General features: G+C 26.1%; 1 protein-coding gene across 1 annotated transcript in view; it reads right to left on the bottom strand.

Moving 5' to 3' along the window:
* Nucleotides 1-2825: 2825 nt before the first annotated feature.
* Nucleotides 2826-12958, bottom strand: part of LOC122269370 (uncharacterized) — a 104938-nt gene continuing 94805 nt past the window's right edge. The window contains exon 2 of the mRNA XM_043042117.2: nt 2826-4390. The gene's annotated coding sequence lies outside the window, so the exon portion shown is untranslated. The remainder of the gene's footprint in view (nt 4391-12958) is intronic.

Here is a 12958-nt window from a genome sequence, read left to right as displayed (position 1 = left end):
TTTTACAGTAGTGTACAAAAAGGTTTTGCAATGTCTCGAATTAAATATGTCATTTCTCTTACAAATGTTGTTTGATATTTCTAATTGACAACGCTCAAGTGTCACAAAGTTACAATAAACATCGAAATATTTCTTAATTTATCTTTTTGCTTTATATTCATATATTGGAGAAGAATTGCTAGAATATTATGTAAAAATATTGTTTATTAGCATAATAAGAAATGAACCTAGTTAAGTGCAACAAAATTGTCATCGCTCCAGTATTTGCTCTGTTAATGAATTAACTTGCTATATGATAAACATATGATGCCACAAAATAAATGAGTTACTGTATTTGAAACAATTTTTTAAATTTTTGTGTGGATTTTACTGAGTGTTAAAGAAAGGTAACACTCAGTAGGCTTTAAAGAAAGAAATGTTTCTGGACCTGACTTTTTACAACTTTTTTGCTCATTGCAATTCAAATTTTCTTTCTTACTTAATTTTTTAACTTTTTTTTTCTTTCTACTGATCATTTGTGCTGGGGGGGGGGATTTTTTTGTGCAACTAATGCATTTTTTGATGTTAAAAATTGTGAATTTTTACAATTGAATAATTTTTTTGAAAAAGAGTTTTGATATTTTGACTAGTAATAAAAATAAACTTTACTCCAATTATACTTTGAAATTATACCATATTATAAATGATAATTCTTAATAATTCAATTTTAAAAAATTGAAGCGTTTATATTTAAGTAACAAAGAAAATGACTGATGTTTCTTTCTCTAAGCTCTATGTAACAATAAAAAATAAATTTAAGTGAGATATTTTCTACAGAGCAAACAATTTGTAATAATGGTTTGCAATAGGAAACTTAAAATAGAGTACATTATGAGTTAAATTATCAATTACATTTTTCTCAATTTTTTATATCTTCAGCACCTGAGGAGGCTCATAACTTATACCTAATCAACTGATCTCGTGCATTTTTGCTTGAGGTCAAAGTTGAAAATGGCCATGTGGCGGAAGACAATTTCCAAAAGATGCTAAGAACAAAACATGTGTACACTTGCACTCAAGTTCTTTACACATGTCAATAGTTATATTACAAGTAGAACACTGATACAATATTTTGACAGAAAACTTCACAGCACAGGTTTTGCTATTTCTGTTTAGAATAGTATTTAGCACTTTTTGAATAGTGCATTTTATGACAGCTCCAAAAACAAAGAATGAAAATACTTTCAACGTTTTTCAAAAAATCGTTAAATTATGTTTTAAATACCGTCTTAAGGAAATCTCAATTTAAGATTTAAAAAAAAGTATTTATTAATAAATACAGAATTAGAAAGATTCTCAACTCACTTAATTTGTTTAATATATTGTTTCAATATTGAAACTGTTTACATTTCCTTTGAGGACCTAGAAATGCCATAAAGTGTAATAGATGATAATACAAAAGATAAGGGGTTTAATAGGAAGGACTTGTTTTTGAAAAATATAGTTATTAGTTCTTAATTTTTAAAATTCATTTTTATTAGTGAGCATTTATACAATTAATTTTAAATCTATATCATGCATACGCATAATATGCTTTCAATTAATTTTATTTGACCCATTTTGGTTTCGTAAAACTAATGCTATTCTAATGACACATTAGCGTCTCATCATGACTGTCACGTGACTTACACTTGTATCATTAGAACTATTTTTCCGTAATTCTAATAGTTTTCAATGCTTAAATACTTATAAAATGTTACCCAAGTGAATATATACGATGATGATGGAATGGGACTCTGAAAAATTTGGGTCAAGATTTTTTGAGTTCTAATGTCATTACAATTTTTTAATTATACAAAAAGGTGCTTGCATATCACTAAAAATTAAATGCTTCTTTAATCATTTATTATTCGATAGTGTATATAGAAAATTAGATCTGCAAAGGTGAAGATGTAGAAAGTTTAACAATAATATTGAAAACGGATTCCAATCAACATGCTTATTCTAGTAATATTTATAAACAGAAAAGAAGAATACGCAAGTTTAAAAAAGGGCATGTTTTTAAAACTCTCGCATCTTAAAAAAGTTAAAATCAACTCTATAAATATTTATAAAAAAATATATTTAAATATAAATTTCCAAGCTATTGGAAAATAGCTGAAGAAGCAAAAGAATATTATAATGATGCGTATTTAGTGAACAGAAAGGGAAAATAATAAATAAAATAGTTTAGGCGCATTTAAAAATTTGCGTATTTTTAGTTCCTCAAAGGCTTTTGAAATATAAAATAATAATCAATGAAACTAAGTTTGAAAATTTATAAAATTAATCTATAAGGTAATACTATTTTTTGACTAAAGGCATAAAATTACTTTGAGCAATAGCTTCAGTGTTTTTTTTTATAATCAATATATCAAAATATATTACTTTTTAATAATATTTTGTCTGAACATCTTTAGAGAAGCTGTCATTCGCAAAGTAATGTGAATCATTTCTGAGCATAGTGGTATTACTTTGCATTTTAATCAATCTTTTAATATAAATTATTCTTTCAAAAACTGTTGATATACTTGAATATATGTATTTACATATCATATACAAAGAACATCAAAAAGCACAGGAATTAACCGAACACACTTACAACAATTTAAACTGTAAATCTATCTAAGAACCTTTTACAACGACACTTTTTTATTTTAACCAAATAAATATTCCAAGAACATAGATGCTTGAGAGTTAAATTTATCACTGGGAAAAACAAGTTTTTTTTACTTTTGAATTTATGAATGATTTATATTTAATATTTTCGAAATATTTTTAAGAATTTCATTTCATGGTCCGTGCTATTTTTCTGATTTTTATTATTTAACTATTTTAAAGTACTTTTACAAATTGATTAAGCTTAATTTCTGCTGTGATTTTCAGTTTCCCCCAAGATTTTATTACTATTTTTGTAGTTTTAAGCATTCGACTGTTACATTTGAGACTTTTAGATTTAAAAAAAAGGATTATATTTTAAAACACTACTTAGTATTGTAATTTTATAACTACAATACATTTTTTGCTATTTTGCTTGAATACATTTTTATGACAAAAAAAAGGTAGTATGCTCAATATATGACATTAATAATATTAGCGTTTGCGGAGATTTTTAAAATATTTATTATGTTTGTAATTACAAATTAAAATTTTCTTAATTTTATTATGTGACACGATCTTTTCATTTCTTATCCAGCAAAATCTCTCCGCAGATCTATCGGAATATCATTTTGCTATATTTGGTCAATTAAATAATGTAAAAAAAATTAATTATCATTTTTTGCAAAGAATTGCGAATAAAGTTGTTAATAAAGAGTTGTAAGCTAGGAAATTTTCTTCAGCAACATAATTCAAAAATTTATAAAAAAAACAAGTCATTCATTCATTTAATAAAATTTCATTTAATAAAATTTCATTTAAAAAAAAAGATGTTTGCATAAACATGAATCTAGTTACGATGATTCTCATTTGTTAAATACTTTTGCAAAATCTGCTTTTAAACAATGTTGGCTGCGTCATTAAATGTCAGTTGAGTTATAAGCACAAGTACGATAAATTGTTATAAAATGTACGCTATAAAACAATCAAATGTTGTACTTTAAAAATTAATGTTTTTTTTTACAATAAGTGTTACAATTGAAAGTCGTAAAAATATCAATAATATTAATGAAGAGTGTTATGGTTAAATATGACATCATTGCAATTAAGTTAAATATTTTAAACTATCATTGAATCAGAATCATGTGATTTTCTTTCTCTTGAATAACGTTTTACATAACAATGCCCTGAATAACCCCTTGAGTGTTGATTTTTTTCTAAATAAATAACGCTGAACGCACTCAATATATCTCATGAATTCCTTTCAGCATATTACAGTTTAGTGTTTTTTTTTTTCATTTACCAAATTTGTTATGTGTGTAAATAGAGTTATCGTCTAAAGCGTACCTTTTATCATAAAAAAATAAGCAAAAAAATTATCAGATCCCGATACCATCAATATATTTAATGTGCACAATTTAACTTAGGAGTTTTCCTTATTCTGTAAGAAACACTATTTTCGTATTTTTCCTATACTGATGACAACTATATTGAAAACATTTGGATGACAAATGACTGATCTTCCGCTTTAGATCGTTTATTCTTAAACGTAATGATCCAAAGAAACACTTTTAGATCTTTGACCCGAGGAAACTTTTATGTCCAGTTATTTTTATGCGTGTTATTTTCATCGATGTTAAGTATTTGAACGTTATCATAAAAGGTTCTTAGATAGATATGCCTCATAGGGTACATTCTTTCTGCTTTAAGATACATACTCTCCATGTCCCAAGGAGGGCGGAGTCCTTCATTTCTTAATTGTTTCTATGGATACCTGAAAAGTAAAAAGAAAAAAATATGTAGTATGGGTTATTACTAAGATGCTAAGAAAGAAATTGGCATATCTGAACTGATCTGATATTTACTACCTCTAAATGTAGGTTAATGAACCATAAAAATTATTAATATCGTTTTATCATGCTCTTTATATGAGTTCTATTTAGGTAAATAGAAATAAAAGAAGGAAATAAAAAATACAATCCATCACCCGGGAAAATTCAACATACACAGGAAAAGAAAAAGTTTTATTTATTTGAATTAATACTTATTGAATAAACATAATATTTTTAATTTTACCATGCAGTTATTTGTAAGTATAATAAATTAAAAGTAATAGGTTGGTTTAAATTTTCCTTTAACGTGTAAAGTTTTTGAAAATTAATTTATAGCATATATATTTCTTTATTTTTAAACTGAAGCTCAGAAGGTAAAAAATGGCTTTTTGTTGTTCTAAATTTAGTACTTCATTAAAAATTAAATACTTTCGCTAATATTTGGGAAATCCTGGTTAAACATTCTGAAAAAATTTTATATTAATCTAAGACAACAACAATTTAAAACAATATTTATGTACAGTAAAGCTTAAATGCTGTACAGTAATTGTGATTGAACATTACAGTTCTCGCATTTGAGCTGGACCTCTTATTGAATAAAAACTGCATGGTAAAAGTCAATGTTTAATTAATTTTGATTGTTCGTAAAATTGAATTGATTCGAGGTCAGAAAAAGGTAAGCTATTACAAACAGAGCTTTTAATTTGCATAGGGGCATAAAGTATTTTTGAAATGTATATTCCAAAGGCTTTTTGCTTTATATGAAGAATATATATTTGTAGAAATCAATAAGAGAAATGCAATTTTTCAGAAAAGTTAGTACCAATAAATATCAAAATTAAAAATTGTATGACAAGTATTTCTGCCAAAATTTGATGAACGACTGTGAAAATAAACTTTTAGTAAATGAGGAGCAAAGAAAGAAAAATATCGAGTTTCAAAAAGTCCCTCTTTTTTACATAAAAAAATGTCATTACAAATCAAGAAATAGAGACTGAAGAACGAAGTGAAAAATTTGAATAGAAAGTAAAAAAAAGAAGAAGAAGAAAATTGAAGCAAGCTGGAAACATTCACGTGCTTCTTCTTTGTTTCTGAGAAGAGAAAAAAAACTTTGAAGTTCCATTATTTTACCTTCTTTTATGCTGGAACAAAGAAGAAGTTTGAGAATGAGAAAGTGATAATAATTTTTTTCTTTAAGAGAACTGTCAAAGAAGAAGTTGTGTGTTTTGTCAGAACGAACGAATTTTCAGAAGACCACTTCCCGACAGCTAATTTAAAAAAGGAAGTAATATGAAGTTACTGTGTGTATAACTGAAGAAATCATGACAATAGAAATAAAGAGCTTTCCAGTTTAAAATTAAGAGTTTGAAAAATATTTATGCCGCTTACTTTTGTTTCACGAATCTTGTTTAAAACATAATTAATTATGAGAGACACAATGCATCATGATTGTGTGACTGAAATATAATGAATATGAATAAAAATTGAAGCATAATTTAATAATGTTTTTATTAGTTTTAATCAATGCTGTTTAAAACATAATTAATTACAAGAAACACAATGTATCATGATTGTGCGCCTAAAAAATAATAAATATAAATAAAAATTAAAACATAATTTCATAATATTTTGAATTTTATGCTAGTTTCAATCAGTGCTAAGTTATATTTATTTATTATTACATCATTTCTGGGATTTATTAGCAAAATTGTGTTTGAATGAAAGAAACCAAAAGGAGAATTACTTTTTCTAGTTTAAAAAAATTTAAAAGAATGCATGCGACTGAATGAATCTTTAGAATTTTAAATTGCAGGCTTAGTATCCACAACCCATTTAATAACCACCTTTATGTTGCTATAAAATAATTATTATGACGGATGGCAGTACGTAAAGAAAGAATATTTATAACTTTAAAATAAAGTATTTCAGGGGGTCGTGGTGGTATTTCAGGGGGTAAGTGTCAACAATTTCATGAACAACGGCATGATCACAAAAATGTGGTCAGTACTGCCTGCAGATCACTTTTACCTTCCAGACAAGCTTATACCCATCTATCTTAAGCTTGTCGGGCTTCAAGTCGCCACTGGGGATCGAACCCCGATTCTTCACTGAGGCAGTTCAGTGCCTTAACCTTTAGCCCCCGCGCCTCAATTGATAAATTTATAAAAAAAAATCATTTCACAATATTTTTTATGATTATACGACTTCAGAAAAAAACTGAGTTTTACCACTTTTTGAACTTTAAAGCAGGGACCAAAAGATAAAATTAATATTTTAAATGCCATTGTTCCATGATAGAAAATTCTTCAAATGCAATAAATATACGTAATTTAAAAAATAAATTTAATAGGGTCTGTAAAACGTGATGTGGCAGTCTGCCCAATGATTAATACATAATTCATCATCCTTAATCCTTTTAAGTTTGAACTGATAAATATAAAAAATGCTACATCTTGACGTATTTTTAAAAGATTTGTATCTACAGTTCTTTAGAAACAAAAAGTCAAATTCTATTTTAAAAAATTTACAACAAATTTGAGCTTAACACTAAATAGTTTTTAATTACTTTTTAGTGAAAGGAAATAAATTTTTTCATAAGAAACATTTTACGTTAATGTATATTTATTTGCATGATACTGTGACTACAAAATATGTGCTATTCAATTGAATATTTCAGTGAGTTCCATAATTCAAAATTGTTAATATTATAGAGAACAATAAAAAAGTAACAATGATATTCTATACTCCAAAGATTCAAGCAATTAATTGCAAACTCCTAAAGTAAAGGCTGTTAAGAAGAGGATAGGAATTGCCCAACATCTATAAATAACCCTCTTCTCCTATATCAAAATATGCGTTTCAAATTCGAATATTGCTCAACAAGAAAATTTATATGAAAGTTCATGCATTTTAATTAAACATTTATTTTAGTATTAATAGTTAATAATAGTTAAGATAACATCTTTCGTTACAAGTTCCATAAAATTATTTATACTCATTAATATTATGAAACCTTAGCTTTATGATTTATAAAAATGTACATTTGAGATAAACAGAAAATTCTCAAAACGGAATTAATGCTCAGTACTATAGATTCCTTGTTGAGATTTCTGTGTTGATAACATAGCACATTTTTCTTTTCTCGAAATGAATATGGAAAATAAAGTAAAGTTAAATATTTTAATTTCTTTCAAATCTGTTTTTAATAAATTATATTAAGTGAGTAAATAATACTTCTGTACGCTTTATGTGGTTCAAACAAACACTGAGTAAGGTTTTAGTAATCACTGCTGTCATAAAATCACTAGTAGAGTATTTAATGGATATTTCGGAAAAAAGGTGGCATGACATTTCTTTGGCCATTTGAGTGCTAGTGTGATTCCCTGTGGAGTCAAAAGCCAAAAGAAAAGAATAATTCTTTTGAAATCACGTTGTACTGCCCATTAAAAGTCTGAATCGATCTGCAGCTCTTCGTAAGTAGTGATCGTAAACGCTGTTTACGATGAAACAAGGTACCCTATCAGTGTTTTTAGTGAATAAAAATTACAAGTTCTTTTCACAGGTTCCATTAAACAATGCAGATTTGTAAATAATGCATTTTCTGTGATAAGGTGTAAAATTAACTTCGATGAAAGTTCGTATTATCTTCTAATAATATAGTACTTCCTCGAAATTCGAAATATATATATATATATATATATATATGATAAAGGAGAAGAAACAAAAAGAGAAAAAGAATGTTAAATAAAAAAAAAAATTTTTTTAAAAATTTAAAAATATTAAAAAGTTCAATGTTTAATTAAAGAAAGAAATTAGCTTAAATGTAGAAAAATTAACAATAAAAAGTTCAATTAACTATACAAAAATTAACAATAATCTCATCATCAGCAGACAAGATTATATCCGCAAATATAGTGCTTTCTAAGATTGTGTTTATGTAGCCAAAGCAAAATATATCAAGACAATAGTGTGAAGAGCAGCAGAAAAAAAAGAGATGTAAACGCAATTTTCACATACAAATAGGAACATAACACACAAATAGGAAATAATACATTACAATAAAAAGTAATCGGAAATAACAATAGCAGGAAATAACACTTAAATAGGAACATATGACGAGAGAAACTAAAATCCGAAATAGGTTGATTATTGGTAAAGATCCATGAAAATCCTTTTTAATAATATTGTTAATAATTTTATTTAAGTAGTTTGAGAAAATAGTGCTTGGTTTTGTTACGTAATTATTATACATACTTGTTATATATACTTGCAAACATTGATATTTAATAGCAGTTCATGAACATCAGTAATAACTTTGTAAAAAAAGGCTTCGTATTGCATTTAAGTGTTGAAATATATGTACACTGTAGGAAAAACTTTAAATTCTACAAAAGAAAAGCACTGTAAAAAATTCCCGTTCTTTTTGCAGACTTTATCTGTATATTTAACAGTTTATATTTGTTTTGTTGACAGAACGGTTTTTCTCGGTCTTTCATTCTAATCATAAACGGATTCAAACCGTCATTTCAAATTCTAGTTTGTTACCTTGAAATTTTGCTTTCCGTACGATAACTCTACTTTTTACAAATCATTTTACGATTTTTTTTAACTTGTTTTGCGATTTACTTTTATTTTTAAGAATCTATTTTATTGTTTTGAGCATCGTACAAATAAAACTGTGATTCGAATTTATTGTCAAATTGATACTTTACCTGATTATTATATTTCTATAGATCTTCTTTGGTAATTCAAGTTGACAGATATTTCTATACGGCTGCGCTACTATAGTTTTAAAGCTTTTTTACTATTAAATATTATTTGAATTTTATTTAAGTATGAAAGATTATTGAAAGGCTGGATGAAATATTGATCATTGTAAGAAGGAAAAATTAAGTATGGCTATTGGAATTGAAACTGTTTAAGATTTTTCTCCTTACAGAGACATTGCAACTGCGGTGGCTCAGAGCACAGAGCAATCGCATCCTAATGTGTTAACCTAGGTTTAAATCCCAACGTCGAATAGTCGTAAAAATGAGGCTCTCGGCTCGCACCGACTTCAGCGCTCACATAGTTATTTTATAGAATATTTTGCAAAAATAACAGTGCTTGTTAAAATAACTTTGTTTGTTAAAATAGAAAAATTTGTAGAAAAGGGAGGTCGTTGATTAAAATAAAAGTACTTATCTGCCCAAAAAACAACAATTTTTAAAGTAGCATTTTTCTGTCAAATAAAGGATTTTAGACCAGTTGACGGTTTCTTTCCGAAAATTCAACAGATTTTTTGCAGCGTAGAAGGAATGAAATAATAAAAAATAGCAACAATATCTGTCAGGAATGGTAGGTGGTATAATTTACTTTTCCAAGATTTAAAGGCTTCCTTTCTTTCTTTTTAATTCCTCGTGGTCTTTTTTATGCAATTAATATAGCCGAAAAGCTTGCGTAACTAAAAAAAGCATCCAAGTACTTATTTAAAATAATGTGATAATATTGATCCTTGGTACTTCTCAAAAAAAGTAAAAATTCATTCATTTATCACTTTTCAAACTTCATATCTTCATCACATTTCTGATATTTCACTCTTAAATTAAGTTATAAAATTATATTATTATATTATATAACTTTCACTATTAGATCAAGTCAGAAAAATGTTTTTTCAAGAAAAAATCCCCTAAACGATTGTATTTAATTATAATAATACCAATTTCAAGCCATTAAATGTTTTTTTTTCCACTTTCAATAAAATAAATTACTTAGTTAACAGTTTAATTAAGCATTTAAATGTTATGTAGAAGCTCATTATTAACATTTTTACTGAGTAAATTTATTTTTATAAATGAGTGAATTTATAATCGTGAATGAAATTATCAATATCGTTACCTCCAAATTTCAATTATAATGAAACTAAATAGAAACATTTGAAAGAGCGATTAATTAATATGCAAAAAATGATCATGAATATTAAAACGTATTTTTATTACTTAAAATATGTTCATCTATAAATTTATACCAGGCAATAATTTTGTCTGTTTTACAATATTTAATACTTCTGTGTAAGAGCATGACAAAGTAAACAATGAATTAAAATAATAAAAATATACTTGATACACAGTTTCATATAATTGTTAAAAGAAAAATAAGTAAAATATAAGAAATTGAATTAATAGTGGATTGAAACGATGAAGAAAAAAAATAATTGATAATAGCGTATATTTTGAAAATTTAAGCTTAACTCTTAAATATTTTGCTGCAATTGATTAAATAAATATTTAAATAAAATTTTTGCTTGCCGTTTTTAAGGATATAATTCAAATAATTAAATGTTTAAACTCAAAATTAAGTGACCTGTATCAAATTAAAAGAAGGCAAGCATTTTTTTTCTTTTTCATTATCTTACAATTATATTGGACTTACTAATTAAAAGCTTATTTAATGATCAAGAATTCGTTAAATAATACTTATATAAAGAAAAATCATAATCATTTAAATAACTTCCGAACTAATTTAATTACGTATTTAAAATCGTTGTGCCTTTTGAGATTATTAAGATCACCACTTGGGGCATCAAAACCAAATCATAAGAAAACTGAATATGAAAAAAAACGCATTTTTTTCGTATTTTTACTTATTATGTAAGAAACGGTGCACAATCTTTTTAAAACGTCTGCATTAATATCTGAGTATCTATGTTATTCTATAACAGTGACTTAAGACACCTTTTCGGGGCTTTTCTGAGTTGAATTTTGAAATTTTATTCGAGCTAAGTTTTACACATAACAGGCCTTTCGTAAGGATCATCTTAATTGTTTTAATTTCGTTTTATTTTTGCTTTGTTGCCCTTATCAAAAAGTTGCATAAAAATTCTCACATTTTGGATCACAAATTAATGTTCAAGCATTGGAAAAACAAAAGCGTAATTGAAGGCTGACGAATCACTATTGAGGAATGCTTGTTTATGAAACACTAAAAACTGTTTGATTGTGGAAAGAAACAAAAAACATGTAAAGGACGTGTAACATTTTATTTTGAAATATAAAGAGGTTTTGAGGCTCTGCAGATCAGAATTTCTTAATTTTGATTTATCATATTTCAATATCATTAAATGTTTAAACTCAAATAAAATATTCTTCTCTCAAATATTAAATTGCGACTTGCTATGAGCACATTTTTTAGTTTTCATTTCTGATGAAGATTTTTAAATTATATAATAAAGGTGGTCTTAGCGGAGCGCCCAATTTCTTAGCTTTTTCAATTTACTTTTTACTTCTTTATTTAAAAAAAAAATATTTTTTGGGGCAATTTTTGGCAATATATTTTATTACTTACATTAACTAAATAGTAATGAGTTTTAATAAATTATAATAATGAATGTCAAAAATTCTTCCCTGAGAAAAAAATTGGTATTGGCAAAAAAAAAAAATCTGGTAAAATTACCGTAGTGTATAATAATGACATATCCGGTGAAAAAAAACATAATTCGAATAATAAAAATCAAAATATATGGTGTTTCAAACATTCATATGGTAATTTTTCGTTCATATGGAAACGGTTACCCGGAAAGTCTGGTTTTAAAATTATAGTTCCACGCATTTAAGGAAAAATACTAAACTAAAAAGTAAATTTAACTCAATAAATTATTTTTATGCCATACTCTAAGGTATCACAAAAAATTACCAAATTTTACCTCATTTACGAAATTTTATCGTATATTATAAAACTATAGTTTATTGGTAATTTTTTAAAAAATATTACCCAAGCGCTAAGGTAAATATTTACCTAGCTTTTTGGGTGTTCCTGTAGAGGCATAGACATAATAAATATTACCATATTCTGGTTGTTTTGTCCATACTTTTTTCTCAATGTAAAATAAATGTACTTAGAAATCTATGTATACTCACTAAAAATATTTTGAAGAGCAATACGCAAACTTTATATTGATTTATTCTGCTTTATATCAGCTAAAAACATATCATAAATTATCTCTATATTTGCAACAATACGGATATTTATTAAACAGTAATCAATAAATTCTATCACTCTCGATATCACTATTTATTTCGTAACTCTTATGCAAAGATTTTAAACTATTTTATTTTTTTATCTTTAGCAAGTCCTTTTCCTCATGTGTAAAATAAAAATAATTAAATGTAAATGACTGAAATCGTTTAAATCAAATTATAACTATCAATTTAAATTTTCGATACAAATATTTTTACAAGTTTAACACAAAATTTCACAATGATGTTAGTACACAAACATGATTTATCAAGTTCAATAAAGAAAATTGACTTAAATGATATTTTAATGGCAACTACGCACGCATACAAGCTAATAGATGATCAGCACGCAACTCAAGTTTGAATTATGGCATTGAAGAAATTGTTTCAGCTAAAAAATACCAAAAGGAATTTGTACATATCACAAAAGTTTTTCTGAAATAAAATATTTAGTTTACATTGAATTGAAAAATTGAATGCTTTTTGACTATATATATATATGCGGTGGCTCAGAGC

The sequence above is a fragment of the Parasteatoda tepidariorum genome, chromosome X1 (genome assembly GCF_043381705.1).
Source record: "Parasteatoda tepidariorum isolate YZ-2023 chromosome X1, CAS_Ptep_4.0, whole genome shotgun sequence".
Classification (NCBI taxonomy): Eukaryota; Metazoa; Arthropoda; class Arachnida; order Araneae; family Theridiidae; genus Parasteatoda; species Parasteatoda tepidariorum.
Note: the sequence above shows the minus strand (reverse complement) of the source record. Positions and strands in the feature narration are given on the sequence as shown.